General features: G+C 42.6%; 1 non-coding gene across 1 annotated transcript; it reads right to left on the reverse strand.

Annotated features, from left to right (window-relative positions):
• Window positions 1-568: 568 nt before the first annotated feature.
• LOC141603585 (small nucleolar RNA R71) lies at window positions 569-674 on the reverse strand. The gene has a single exon (XR_012525449.1). It is a non-coding gene; the product is annotated as a small nucleolar RNA R71 (small nucleolar RNA).
• Between the last annotated feature and the right edge of the window lie 12,856 nt (window positions 675-13,530).

Raw genomic sequence — 13,530 nt, forward strand, 5'->3', positions numbered from 1 at the left:
CCCAGGTCAGACAGGTTGGAGTTAGTTTTGGTGATTCGAGCCGAGAGACTGTTGGAGCATAGACTCCGTCTGCAAAGAGAATCACGAAAGGAAGACTTGAGTACTTTTGAACCCGAACTTCAACATTTCCTATTTACAGAAAATCCGTCTTTTGAAGAAGATACTTTTAGTTCTGTAAACCAACCAGTAAAGATGCCGAACATTGCCAGTCATTCGGAGCCTAAAACATCATCTATTCCTAAAGGTTTCAATCTCCAGACTAAGGATGGGAATACTTTTGACATCCGTCCGTCCTATATCAATCTGGTGGAGAGAAATATCTTTAGAGGTGTGGCAGGTGAAGACCCGAGGAAGCATATGGAGGTCTTTAAGGACTACTGCTCTACTATCCCCGCCACAAAGGGGGTAACTCAAGACAAGATTAAGGAGGTGCTGTTTCCTTTTTCTTTGACTGACTCAGCCAGGGAGTGGCTGACTGATTTGGACCGCGCGGCCGCATGGGTTACTAACTGGGAGACCCTTGCTCTTGCTTTTTATAAGAGATATTTCCCTCCGCAGCGCACTAATCAGCTAAGGTCCAAGATCACTAGTTTTAAGCAGGCACCGGATGAAACGTTCTATGAAGCTTGGTGCCGGTTCAAGAGGTTGGTGAGGTCTCTTCCTCACCATGGTTTTGATCCGTGGTTTCTGTCCAATCAGTTCTACAATAGGCTATACGATGATCACAGAGCCATACTTGATGCTTCATCCAACGGACGATTTCAAAAGAATACCGATAATGATAAGGGATAGGCTATTATTGAAGAGATGGCGACCCACTTTGCTGAGTATGGGAACCCAAGGGTTGGTGGTCGAACAGTTCAGGCGGTTGATAAGGCAGTCGTGGCTCAGCTGGAAGCCATGAATGCTCGTTTTGATAAATTGGAGCTGCATTCTGCTGGGGAGCCTCAGACGGTCCATTTGCTTACTAGAGGGGAGACTGTCACATGTGAGAGGTGTGGGAGCAACGACGGTCATACTGCTGTTGGCTGTCTTACAGAGAAGGAACATGTCCTTGCTTTTCAACAACACAGGTAAGGAGGGGGTTCCTATTATAATAACCAAGGGGCAGTCCATCCCAATTTGAGGTGGACAAGTCAAAATGTGCTCAATCCTACTCCTCCTCTTCAGCAACAGCAGCCATATGTCCCTCCTCATAAGGCTCAACAAGGCTTTTAGAAGCCTCCTTCCTTTCCTACACCTAATCAAGGTGCATCATCTTCTGGTGGGGTAAGTCAGATAGGTGAGTTGAAGACGATGTTGCTGTAATACTCCGTATTTATGAGTCTTTGAGTACTCTATCAAGTAGGCCTTACTCTGTCGAGTAAGGGTAAGTTGCGTTTTAGAAAAGTTTCTGACCTGTTGGGTACTCGATCGAGTAACTAGGATACTCGATCGAGTAAGGGGGTACTCGATCGAGTACCTTGGGTACTCGATCGAGTAGCCGGTTTACGGGGAGTTTTTCTCGGGTATTGTTAATTATGCGATTAAGATATATAACCTTCGTCGTCATTATTCTAAACACTTTTGCAAAACCTAATTTACTGATAAAGAGAGAAAGCAATTACGTTCTTAATCCTAATCGCATCGTTAGCAAATCCCGGAGTTTGGAAGGTCGGTTCTCATCGTTGGTTATACCGTTGAGATCCTTGCGTCGAGGGTACGATCTATGTACCCTTTTTGTTGTCTTTCCTTTATTTTGGTTAAACCCTAATATAGGGATTTGGGGGTTTTTGAGTAGTATGTGATTTGGTAGCATTTGTATGTTGTATGATAGGAGGAGGTTTCGTAGAGGAAGCTTTTTGATACAGCAGTAGAGACCGTTTGATAGTGTGCTTTCCAGGTAGGATTTCCTACTCAGTATTAGTCCCATAATGGGATGTTTGTTGATGTGTTGAGATTGATTGTTTGATATAGTAATTGTATTGTGACGATTGTGATTGTGATTGTGGTCTATGGTCCTCGAGGCGTGTCCTCGGCTGAGTGGGGTCACTTGCGGGAGTGGCTTCACGCCTAGTTTCGCCCTTCGTGGAACCCGCCACAGAAGGGATGTGCACATTAATGGACGGGGTTATCGCTCATTATGAGGAGCGGGGATTTGGTGGGTACGGTGCGGTCCCCCATCGATGTGGCTGGTCCAGTGGGATCGGTGATTGAGATGATTGGAATTGGTGTGGTTGTGTGTGTGTGAGTCAAGTCTTCATTTATCTTATTGTTGTTATATATATTGAATTGTGTGATTAGTATGCGACCCGGTTGTTGTTTTGTAAACTGCGGTGATCCATACGGGGATGGTGAGCGAGATATTGAGCGGTATGAGATGAGTACTTGGGATATTTGGGATTGCCACGATATGATGATAGAAGTCTTCTTTGTAGCTTAGTAGTTTCTTTACATTTCGATTAGAACGATGAATCGGTTTGAGGACATGTATTATAGTTTTGGTTTTGGTTTCGAGAATTGTAACACTTCACTAAGTATTTCTATTTAAACGTTGTTTCTTTATTGTTTATTTGATTATCATTGCCTCGGGTAACCGAGATGGTAATACCTTCATACCTGAGTGGTCCTGGTAAGGCACTTGGAGTATGGGGGTGTTACAAATGGTATCAGAGCGACGATCCTGAAACCTGTAACCAATGAACCTAATGAACATAGGGAGTCAATTAAAATGAACCCAGGGTAAAAGTTGTAGGAGCTAATGCAAAGGCTTGGGAGACGTCCTAAAATCGCGAACTTGCCCTACAATTTTGAACCGGTCACATGGGGGGTGTAAGTCAAGGTCGTATGTGTTGTTTGGTTAACTTGTGTGTGAATGTGATGAAGTGTGTGTAACTGTTGGAGAGGTAGAAAGCTGAGAATATGAAAGAAAGGTTGATGATATATGTAGACTTGTTGTTGGAATGAAAACATGTTGGATGTTTACAATGTGGCGTTTAATAGCATGATATAATGATTTCGTGAATCGTATGAAAGGATGCGTAGCATTGTATGTTTAGTTATGTTATAACGTTGATTTTATAAAGTTTTAGCATGTTAGCATATGACATAGCATGCGGGTAGCGTTTCAGAGTTAGCATGACTCGATCGAGTGGGACTGACTTGATCGGGTGGGTTTTTGACGATTTTGAGTCCAGAATCGTGTTTTTGGGCACTCGATCGAGTACCTCGGGCACTCGATCGAGTAGGGGGTCACTCGATCGAGTAGCCTAGCTACTCGGTCGAGTATGTTAGAGATCAGAAGGTCTGTTTGGGGTCTGGTGTTGGGGCACTCGATCGAGTATGGTGGGCACTCGATCGAGTAGCCCGTTACTCGATCGAGTATATTTGGGAACCCGATCGAGTAGGTTCTGGGCAGTTTGTTTTTGTGTTTTGAGATTTTAGCGCGTATGTTTATATCCACCCCTTTTCTCATATAGTTTCAAGATGCCGCCCAAGAAGACTGCTTTGTATGCGAGAGCTGAGCTTATGACCATGGATGACATCGTTAAGATGTTGGAGCATCAGGATGCTCTTACTGAGGCTTTAAAGACTGTGGGGAAAGATAAGGATAAGGATAAGGAGAAGGAGGTTGATCATTCTAAAATCAGCCTCTATATACCGAGGTTTAACCCGAAAGAGTATAAGGGAGTTGGGGAGCCTAACCTTCTTGATAGTTGGCTTAGAGAGATGGAGAACATATTAGATTTGGTTCACTTGTCCGATGAGATGAGGTGGAACAGTGCGTTCTATCCGAGGGAGGCGGTGGCAAGTGGTGGGATACAGTGAAAGTGAGTGTTAAGGAGATATATACAAACCAAGGTTTACCTGCTATACCTTGGGAGGAGTTTCGTAGGGCTGTGAGAAAGGAGTTCGTATCGGAGCATGTGAGGAGTAAGTTGAGAGAAGAGTTTGACAGTTTTAAGATGACCGCTGAGATGTCTGTGGCCAAGTACTACAGGCAGTTCAATGACAAGTCTAGGTATGCTGAGGATATGGGTTTGAGTGAGGAGAATTTGGCGTTGAGGTTTGAGAGGGGGTTGACCCCTAAGATTATGGATAAGTTACCCGTGGGAGTCCTTGCGATGTTAAGGAAGCTTATGAGAGGGTTGGGAGAGCGAGAGGTTGGTGGAGATGGCTCAGGAGAGGTCAGGTGGTGAGAAAAGGAAGTCTGAGAGCGAGGGTGGTGGCCAATCTAATCACAAGAAAGGCAACCACAATCAGTCTAAGGGGTTTTCTTCTGGGTCAGGGTTCAGTGCTGGGGCTTCCTTTGGGCGTGGCCGTGGAAGTGTTAGTGGTAGTTGGGGAGTGACCTGCTATAGCTGTGGTGGTGTAGGCCACAAGAGACATGAGTGCACAAGTGCACCGGGAACTTTCCGGAGACTCGCGCAGAGCTACGCGAGCAATAGACCCGGCTGGATCGTGGGCAAACCGGGAAGTCGAGTTACAGAGTGGAGGCAACCGCAACGGCGGTAATTCTTATCCGAAACCACCAACGAACAACAACAACAATCAAGGGTCGGGTGCTAAGCCGACCACTTCAGCCCAAGATCTTGTCCGGGAGGTGGGACAGAAGACCGATGGAAAGCTATTCATGATGGAGAAGAAAGCAGCTGAGGAGGATGCACATGTTATCACCGGTACATTCCTTGTTAATGGTATTCATACCTTTGTTTTGTTTGATTCGGGGGCTTCTCAGTCGTTTGTATCTTCGAGTCATGTTAAACGGTTGGGTTTGAGGGTATATGAGTCTGTTAGTGAGCAAGTTTTTATACCTTCGGGTGAGTCTGTATCATGTGGGAGGTTGTTTAGAGATGTATCTATGATAGTTGGGCAAGTTGATCTACCTGTAGACTTGCTAGAGTTTCCTTTTGACGGTTTTGAGATGATAGTCGGGATGGATTGGTTAGGAAAGTATAAAGCTAAGATAGACTGTCATCAAAAGAAAGTGTCTTTAAGAGGTCCTAAGGGCGTTAGTGTGTCTTATCGTGGATTTCTAGTCAAACCCAAAGTTAAGTTGATTGCAGCTGTCACCTTGAAGTTTTATCTGAGGAAGGGATGTCCTTTGATCTTGTGCCATGTGAGAGATGACTGGGTAGAGAGTCCGACAGTTGATCAGATACCAGTGGTGGGAGAGTTTACAAATGTTTTTCCAGAGGAGATTCCGGGGTTGCCACCGAAGAGGGAGATAGATTTCACCGTTGAGTTGAAACCGGGGACGGGGCCAATCTCTAAGGCACCGTACCGGATGGGTCCTAAGGAGATGGAGGAGCTCAGGAAGCAGTTAGATGATCTGATAGAGAAGGGATATATTAGACCTAGTGTATCGCCGTGGGGAGCACCAGTTCTTTTTGTGAAGAAGAAAGATGGGAGTCTGAGGTTGTGCATAGATTATAGAGAGCTGAACCGAGTGACGGTGAAGAACAAGTATCCTTTACCAAGGATAGATGACCTGTTTGATCAGTTGAGTGGTGCATCAGTCTTTTCTAAGATTGATTTGAGGTCGGGGTACCATCAGGTGTAGATTAGAGAGGTGGACATACCAAAGACAGCTTTCACGTCGAGGTATGGCCATTATGAGTATGTGGTGATGCCGTTTGGGTTGTCTAATGCACCGGCAGTGTTTATGGATTTGATGAATAGGATCTTTAGACAGTTTTTGGATAAGTTTGTAGTGGTGTTTATCGACGATATCTTAGTCTACTCCAAGACTAAGGAGGAGCACGAGGAGCATCTGAGAATCGTGTTACAAACTTTGAGGGAGCATGAGTTGTATGCTAAGCTATCCAAGTGTGAGTTCTGGTTAGAGAAAGTTGCTTTTCTAGGGCATGTGATCTCTAAAGATGGGGTAGCTGTGGATCCGGTAAAGATAGAAGCAGTGACAAAGTGGGAAGCACCAAAGAATGTTGCTGAGATAAGGAGTTTTCTGGGTTTAGCTGGGTACTACAGACGGTTCGTGAAAGATTTCTCCAAGATAGCTTGACCTATGACCGCGTTGATGAGGAAAGAGAACAAGTTTCGTTGAGATGAGAGTTATGAGACGGCGTTCCAAACATTAAAGGAGCGTTTGACCACAGCTCCTGTCTTAGCATTGCCTGAAGGGAGCGAGAACTTTGAGGTTTATACAGATGCCTCAAAGAATGGGTTGGGATGTGTGTTGATGCAGAATGGTAAAGTGATTGCCTATGCTTCTAGGCAATTGAAGCCTTATGAGGAGAACTACCCTACTCATGATCCGGAGTTGGGTGCGGTGGTGTTTACTCTCAAGATTTGGAGACATTACCTTTATGGAGCAATCTTTAAGGTATTTTCTGATCACAAGAGTCTCTAGTACATCTTCACTCAAAAGGAGTTGAACATGAGACAGAGGAGGTGGATGGAGTTGATTGGCGATTATGACATGGAAATTATCTACCATGAAGGGAAGGCCAATGTAGTTGCTGATGCTTTGAGTAAGAAGAGTGTACATTCTCTATGTACAGCTCTATCTTTGATGAGGCTAAGAGATGAGGTAGCGAGGTTTGGGATACATATGATGCAGAGAGGAGATGCCATGGGTGATATGACAGTACAGCTTGAGTTTTATGATGACATTCGAGGTAAACAGGCGTTGGATCCTAAGATATTGGAGTGGAGAGCTGGAGTGGAGAAAGGGACAGTGTCCCGATTTTCTATTCATACAGATGGTAGTTTGAGGTTTGATGGTAGGTGGTGTGTCCCTAATGATGAGGAATTGAAAAAGACAATCATGACAGAGGCACATAGTACACCATATTCAGTACATCCAGGTGGTGACAAGCTATACAAGAATTTGAAGAAAACGTTTTGGTGGCCTGGGATGAAGAAAGAGACAGCTGAGTTTGTGTCCCGTTGTTTGACATGCCAAAGAGTTAAAGGGGAACAGCGACGACCACAAGGTAAGATTCAGTCTTTAGAGGTACCTGAGTGGAAGTGGGAATCCATTTCCATGGATTTTATCGTGGGTTTGCCAAAGAGTCAACAAGGTAACAACATGATTTGGGTAATAGTGGATCGACTGACCAAGTCAGCTCACTTTGTTCCAATGAAAGATACATGGACTAAAGCACAATTGGCTATGGACTACCGAAAGAACGTGCTTAAGTTACATGGAGTCCCTAAGGACATAGTGTCTGACAGAGATGCGAGATTTATATCGAGGTTTTGGAAAGAGTTGCAGGAATCGTTGGGAACAACTTTGAAGATGAGTACTGACATTTCATCCTGCGACTGACGGACAGACGAGAGAACAATCAAGACTCTTGAGGATATGTTGCGAGCTTGTGTGATGGATTTTGGTGGTAGCTGGGAACAGAGGTTGGACTTGATAGAATTTTCTTACAATAACAGCTATCACACTAGTATTGGGATGGCACCGTTTGAGGCTTTGTATGGGAGGAGATGTTGGAGTTCGATTTGTTGGGACGATAGTGCTGAGGCAGTGGTTTTAGGACCAGAGATGGTGGAACAGATTAAGATGATCAGGGAACGGATGAGGGCAGCTCATGATAGGCAAAAGAGTTATGCAGATCTACATCGCCGGGACATAGAGTTTCAAGTTGGGGACAAGGTTCTTTTGAAAGTGTCTCCTATGCATGGGGTTATGAGATTTGGGAAGAAAGGCAAGCTAAGTCAGAAGTTTATAGGGCCTTATGAGATCTTAGAGCGAGTTGGGGAAGTTGCATATCGTCTGGCTTTACCAGCTGCGTTAGAAAGAGTGCATAATGTGTTTCATGTATCGCAGCTGCGGAAGTATGTGAGTGACCCGTCACATATGTTAGAGGCAGAGAGCTTAGAGCTAGATGAGTCCTTATCATATCTTGAGGTGCCTAAGCAGATTCTTGACTGAAAGGTTAGGAAGACTAGGAGTGGCGAGACAGTTTTGCTTAGGATCCTTTGGTCTAACCACGAGACTGAGGAAGCTACATGGGAGCCAGAGGAAGCTATGAAAGAGCGATACCCTTTTCTGTTTGATCAGCTATGTATGGTTACGGGGACATAACCTTGTTTCTTTTAGGGGGGTACGAGATGATCGCGACGAGTTTTTTTTAGAGTTTTTAACCGTTTTATACCCTTTTTGTATGTTGTGTCGGTATGTATGTCGGGATGAGTTGGGTTAGTACCATGTTTTATGATTGATTTTGTTTTGGTTGTTGAGTCGGGAGTGTTAGGGGAGTACCTTTGTTTAGTAGTGGTTTGAACTTCGGGGACGAAGTTCTTTTTAAGGAGGGAAGACTGTAATACTCCGTATTTATGAGTCTTTGGGTACTCTATCGAGTAGGCCTTACTATGTCGAGTAAGGGTAAGTTGCGTTTTAGAAAAGTTTCTGACCTGTTGGGTACTCGATCGAGTAACTAGGATACTCGATCGAGTAAGGGGGTACTCGATCGAGTACCTTGGGTACTCGATCGAGTAGCCGGTTTACGGGGAGTTTTTCTCGGGTTTTGTTAATTATGCGATTAAGATATATAACCTTCGTCGTCATTATTCTAAACACTTTTGCAAAACCTAATTTACTGATAAAGAGAGAAAGCAAGTACGTTCTTAATCCTAATCGCATCGTTAGCAAATCCCGGAGTTTGGAAGGTCGGTTCTCATCGTTGGTTATACCGTTGAGATCCTTGCGTCGAGGGTAAGATCTATGTACCCTTTTTGTTGTCTTTCCTTTGTTTTGGTTAAACCCTAATATAGGGATTTGGGGGTTTTTGAGTAGTATGTGATTTGGTAGCATTTGTATGTTGTATGATAGGAGGAGGTTTCGTAGAGGAAGCTTTTTGATACAAAGAAGAGAGACCGTCGATAGTGTGCTTTCCAGGTATGATTTCCTACTCAGTATTAGTCCCATAATGGGATGTTTGTTGATGTGTTGAGATTGATTGTTTGATATAGTAATTGTATTGTGACGATTGTGATTGTGATTGTGATTGTGATTGTGGTCTATGGTCCTCGAGGCGTGTCCTCGGCTGAGTGGGGTCACTTTCGAAAGTGGCTTCACGCCCTAGTTTCGCCTTCTGTGGAACCCGCCACAGAAGGGATGTGCACATTAATGGACAGGGTTATCTCTCATTATGAGGAGCGGGGATTTGGTGGGTACGGCCGCGGTCCCCCACTGGCAGGGCTGGTCCAGTGGACAATCAGTGATTGAGATGATTGGAATTGGTGTGGTTGTGTGTGTGACAGTCAAGCTGTCTGTTTATCTTATTGTTGTTATATATATTGAATTGTGTGATTAGTATCTTGACCCGGTTGTTGTTTTGTTAACTGCGGTGATCCATTCGGGGATGGTGAGCAGATATTGAGCAGGTATGAGATGAGTACTTTGGGATAGCTGGGATTGCCACGATATGATGATAGAAGTCTTCCGCTGTAGCTTAGTAGTTTCTTTACATTTCAGTTAGAACAGTAAACAGTCAGTTTGAGGACATGTATTATACTTTCGGTTTTGGTTTCGAGAATTGTAACCCTTCACTAAGTATTTATATTTAAACGTTCTTTCTTTATTGTTTATTTGATTATCATTACCTCGGGTAACCGAGATGGTAATACCTTCATACCTGAGTGGTCCTGGTAAGGCACTTGGAGTATGGGGGTGTTACAGTTGCAGTCTTTGACAAAGCAATGGCAACTAAGTGACCAGCAAAAAGATGCGTCCATCAAGTCACTTGAAACTCAAGTTGCTCAGTTAGCCGCGAAGCAGTCCACAAGGAAACCAGGTCATTTACCGTCACAAGCTGATAAGAATCCACATGAGACGGTGAATTTAATTAACTTGAGGAGCGGTTATTCATATGAAAGACCGAAATCAAACCCGGGAAAGGTAATTACTGCTCATGAACAGTGTTCTGTTGAAGAAAAAGAGCTGACGACAAAGAAAGTACTTGATCGACTAATTTCTGGGGGTCGATCGAGTAAAAATGCTGAAGAAAAGACTCGATCGAGTGGAATTTCTGCTAGATCGAGTGAACAGGAAAAAGAAGAGCTCGATCGAGTAAATAAAACTGCTCGATCGAATGATTTTATTGAGGATACTACTCGATCGAGTGATATTTTTGCTCGATCGAGTCCTGCTGCCAAAGAAGACCTTGATCGAGAGCCTGCTAGTGCTCGATCAAGTGAAACATCGCCTGAAAGACCTCGTTCGAGAGGAAAGAAGTCTCGATCGAAGGATTTAGAGATTGATTCGGCTGATACATTGGAAGAGAGAAACAAAGGACTCGAGATACCCATTACGGTGCCTTTCCCGAGGCATTTGCAGAAAACTAAGGCTAATCAACAATTCGGTAAATTTGCCGAACTCCTGAAAAGCTTGCAAGTCACTGTGCCGTTCGCCAAGTTGCTGACATAGGTACCCTCTTACCTTAAATTTATGAAAGAAATTTTATCTCGTAAGAGGCACATTAACGATCATGAGATGGTAGCTTTGACCGAGGTAGGGACGGCCCTAGTTCAGAATACGTTACCTCCCAAACAGTCAGACCCGGGTAGTTTCTCGATTCCGTGTCACATTGGTACCCACTTAACTAATAACGCGTTATGCGATCTTGGCGCTAGCGTGAGTGTCTTACCGCTGTCTATTGCTAAGAGATTTGGTTTGACCAAGTTTAATTGCACAAATATGACTGTTCAGATGGCCGACCGTAGTATATCACGGCCGTTAGGTGTCATAGAAGACATACCTGTTAAGATCGGGAGATTCTTTATTCCCGTTGACTTTGTTGTACTTGACATCCCCGAAGACACACATACCCCTATCATTTTAGGGAGACCATTTTTATTCACTGCCCGTGCAGCGATAGACGTCGGGGGCAAGACATTGACTTTTCAGGTTGGAGACGAGGAATTGATATTCCATCAGTCTAAGTCCCGAAGGGCTCCCATGCAAGCTCAGCCTTGCAATGCCCTCTCTTCTACTGACCCTCCTATTGACACTCCAAATGAAAATTTGGAAAATTGTGCTGCTATCGTGACCCCTCCGCCTCAGATTGAGAGCAAGAAGGAGGAAAGTTCGTCTGTTTTCCTTGCTGCAGGTACAAATGAAAATATTGAAGGAGCTGTCAATAATTATTGTGCAATTAATGTCAGTCAAAGTGGGAGTGATGATGTTAAAGCTGGTGAGAAAGGAGTAAGGACGAGAAAAGTTCGCGCGTATGTGGACGTCAACGTCAACTATTCTCCTCCTAACGATTCGAGTTCAAGCTCATTGAAATTGAAGAGGACGATTAATGTTGCTGAGGTGACGTCCTCCAGTCAGGAGCCCTCCGAGAGGCTGCTGAATTGCTTTGAGAAGTGAGCGGGGAAATGCCCCGTGTAACAAATTGTATAAACAATTTTTAATTTCTTTTGGATTTGTTTATTGCTTTTAATTAGGACAATTAGAATTTCGACATTTTTAGCGTAGATTAGAAGACTATAGACTGTTACTGTTCATATTTGGTATTTTGGGATATTTTTGCGAGTGTTTTTATGTAGGTTTGGGGAGTTATACGCAAATTCAAAGGCTTACACGAGGAAAAGAGCTCGATCGAGTACTTTTTGTACTCGATCGAGTGAAATTTGTTCGATCGAATGGCTTTTTATTGCTCGATCGACAAAAGCAAAAAAAGGGAGTACTCGATCAAGTAACTTTTTACTCGATTGAGTGGATGCATACACGAAGTTCTCGATCAAGTAGTTTTAAACCACTCGATCGAGTGATTATGGAAATGACGCACATGGAGTCTCCTTAACTTCCTCCCTTTTTGCTCTTAATTCATTTTCTTCATCATTATTGCGACAACCCCTATTATTTGCGATCAAAAAACCCCCAAATCCTCCATTTTTTTTGCCCATTTACCAAATCCACCACCTACATTTTGTTTATTGCTAATTAATCGTCATTTACTCTCTATTTTCCCCTTGACTATTGTTGCTTTACACGGTCAATTGAGGATTTTAGTGTTCCGTGGTTTTTCGATCAAAAATCGCCATTGTTGCTTGTATTTGTCGATTAATTAATCAATTTGTAGGTTCCTAATTATCATCAAGTAAGTAATTCCTACACTTCTTTGCATTTTCATTTCATTAATTTTGTTTTTTATGAAGTGAATTAGGAATTAGGGTTTCAGTTCTCCTTTTTGGGTCGAAATTCTGGACTATTGTTTTGATTCAATGCTTAATTTGTCTTACTTGATTCTTAACTCCCATACCTCATTGATGATTCACATGTTTAATTCGAATTTTTGGTGAAATTTGCGATTAAGGGTTAATTTCAGTCGAAATTTTCGACTGTGAATAAGATTCTTCCTGCTGCCATATGCCTAATTTGCTTTAATTGTTGCGTAATTTGCTTCATTGGCCATCTTCTACCCTTACCTTATCGCTGTCTATCCGTCTTATTCGAAAATTTTTGAGGAAAATTTGGGAATTTTTGGGCTGATAAGTCGAATTTTTCGACTGTCTTTGGGAATTCTCTGCTGTTTAACTGCTTATTTCTTATCAGTTTCCCCTGCCCTATTTGACTAGGATGGATTCTAGCTCCATGCCTTCTACGAGCTCCGCTGCCAGTCCGTCCCTGTCTCTATCTGAGATGGTAGTCCCTACTGCTACTACCATCTCCGCACCTACTGTTAGAAATTATTAATCTCATTATACAACATATTCATATATGTTAAATTTAATTTAGTCATAAAATTAATTTAGATCTTATGCATGCAAACATAATTAGAAAAGGGAAGAAATCATCATTCTTATATTGAGTTTTCGGATATATGGGCACAAATGAGTTCTCCTACTCACTTGTTCTTGAGCTTTCCTTACTAATGGAAGAACAAGGATTAAAAGGTAGAATCCCGCCCAAAGATGAATACCCAAGATAACCTCTTAAAAACTAATATTATTTGAACTAGAACAATATTAATTTTATTAAAAATGACCCAAAATATTGTTTTGGTCTCTTGCTTTTTCGGTCAAGAGAAGAGGGAAGAAGGAGTAATATTCTCTCTAAAATTTCTACAAGTTTTAGATGTTGAAAAGAATGAATGAATACACACTATTATTGTACTGCATATTAGGGAAAATATAGAGAAAAAACCCTTGGCCTTTTGCTCTAGGAAAACCGGGTAAGGGGTGGGAAAATGGGCCAATGCATGACCAAGATGCTCTTCACAAAAGCAACTAGGTGTGCATGGCTATCAATTAGGTTAATGATTATGCTTCTTCAATATATTATAAAACATAATACAAACCCCAACCCACCCCATAATTTCGGTACATATTGTGTAAAATGAAAAGTCCATTTTACACATTATTTTGTCAATTTGTCACATGTAACATGTGCCATGACACTATGTGTATAAAATGTATTTTTAACAATTAAAAATCAACAAATTAATAAAATATGTCACTTATAAAGTTAACCTAGTAATTCATAATTACTTGTACCGTAATGGGTTCCCGAGTCATAAATTACAACATTATGTATTTATAATAATATATTCATTCCGTTTCAATTGTTTC

Source organism: Silene latifolia, chromosome 9, assembly GCF_048544455.1.
Source record: "Silene latifolia isolate original U9 population chromosome 9, ASM4854445v1, whole genome shotgun sequence".
Taxonomy (NCBI): domain Eukaryota; kingdom Viridiplantae; phylum Streptophyta; class Magnoliopsida; order Caryophyllales; family Caryophyllaceae; genus Silene; species Silene latifolia.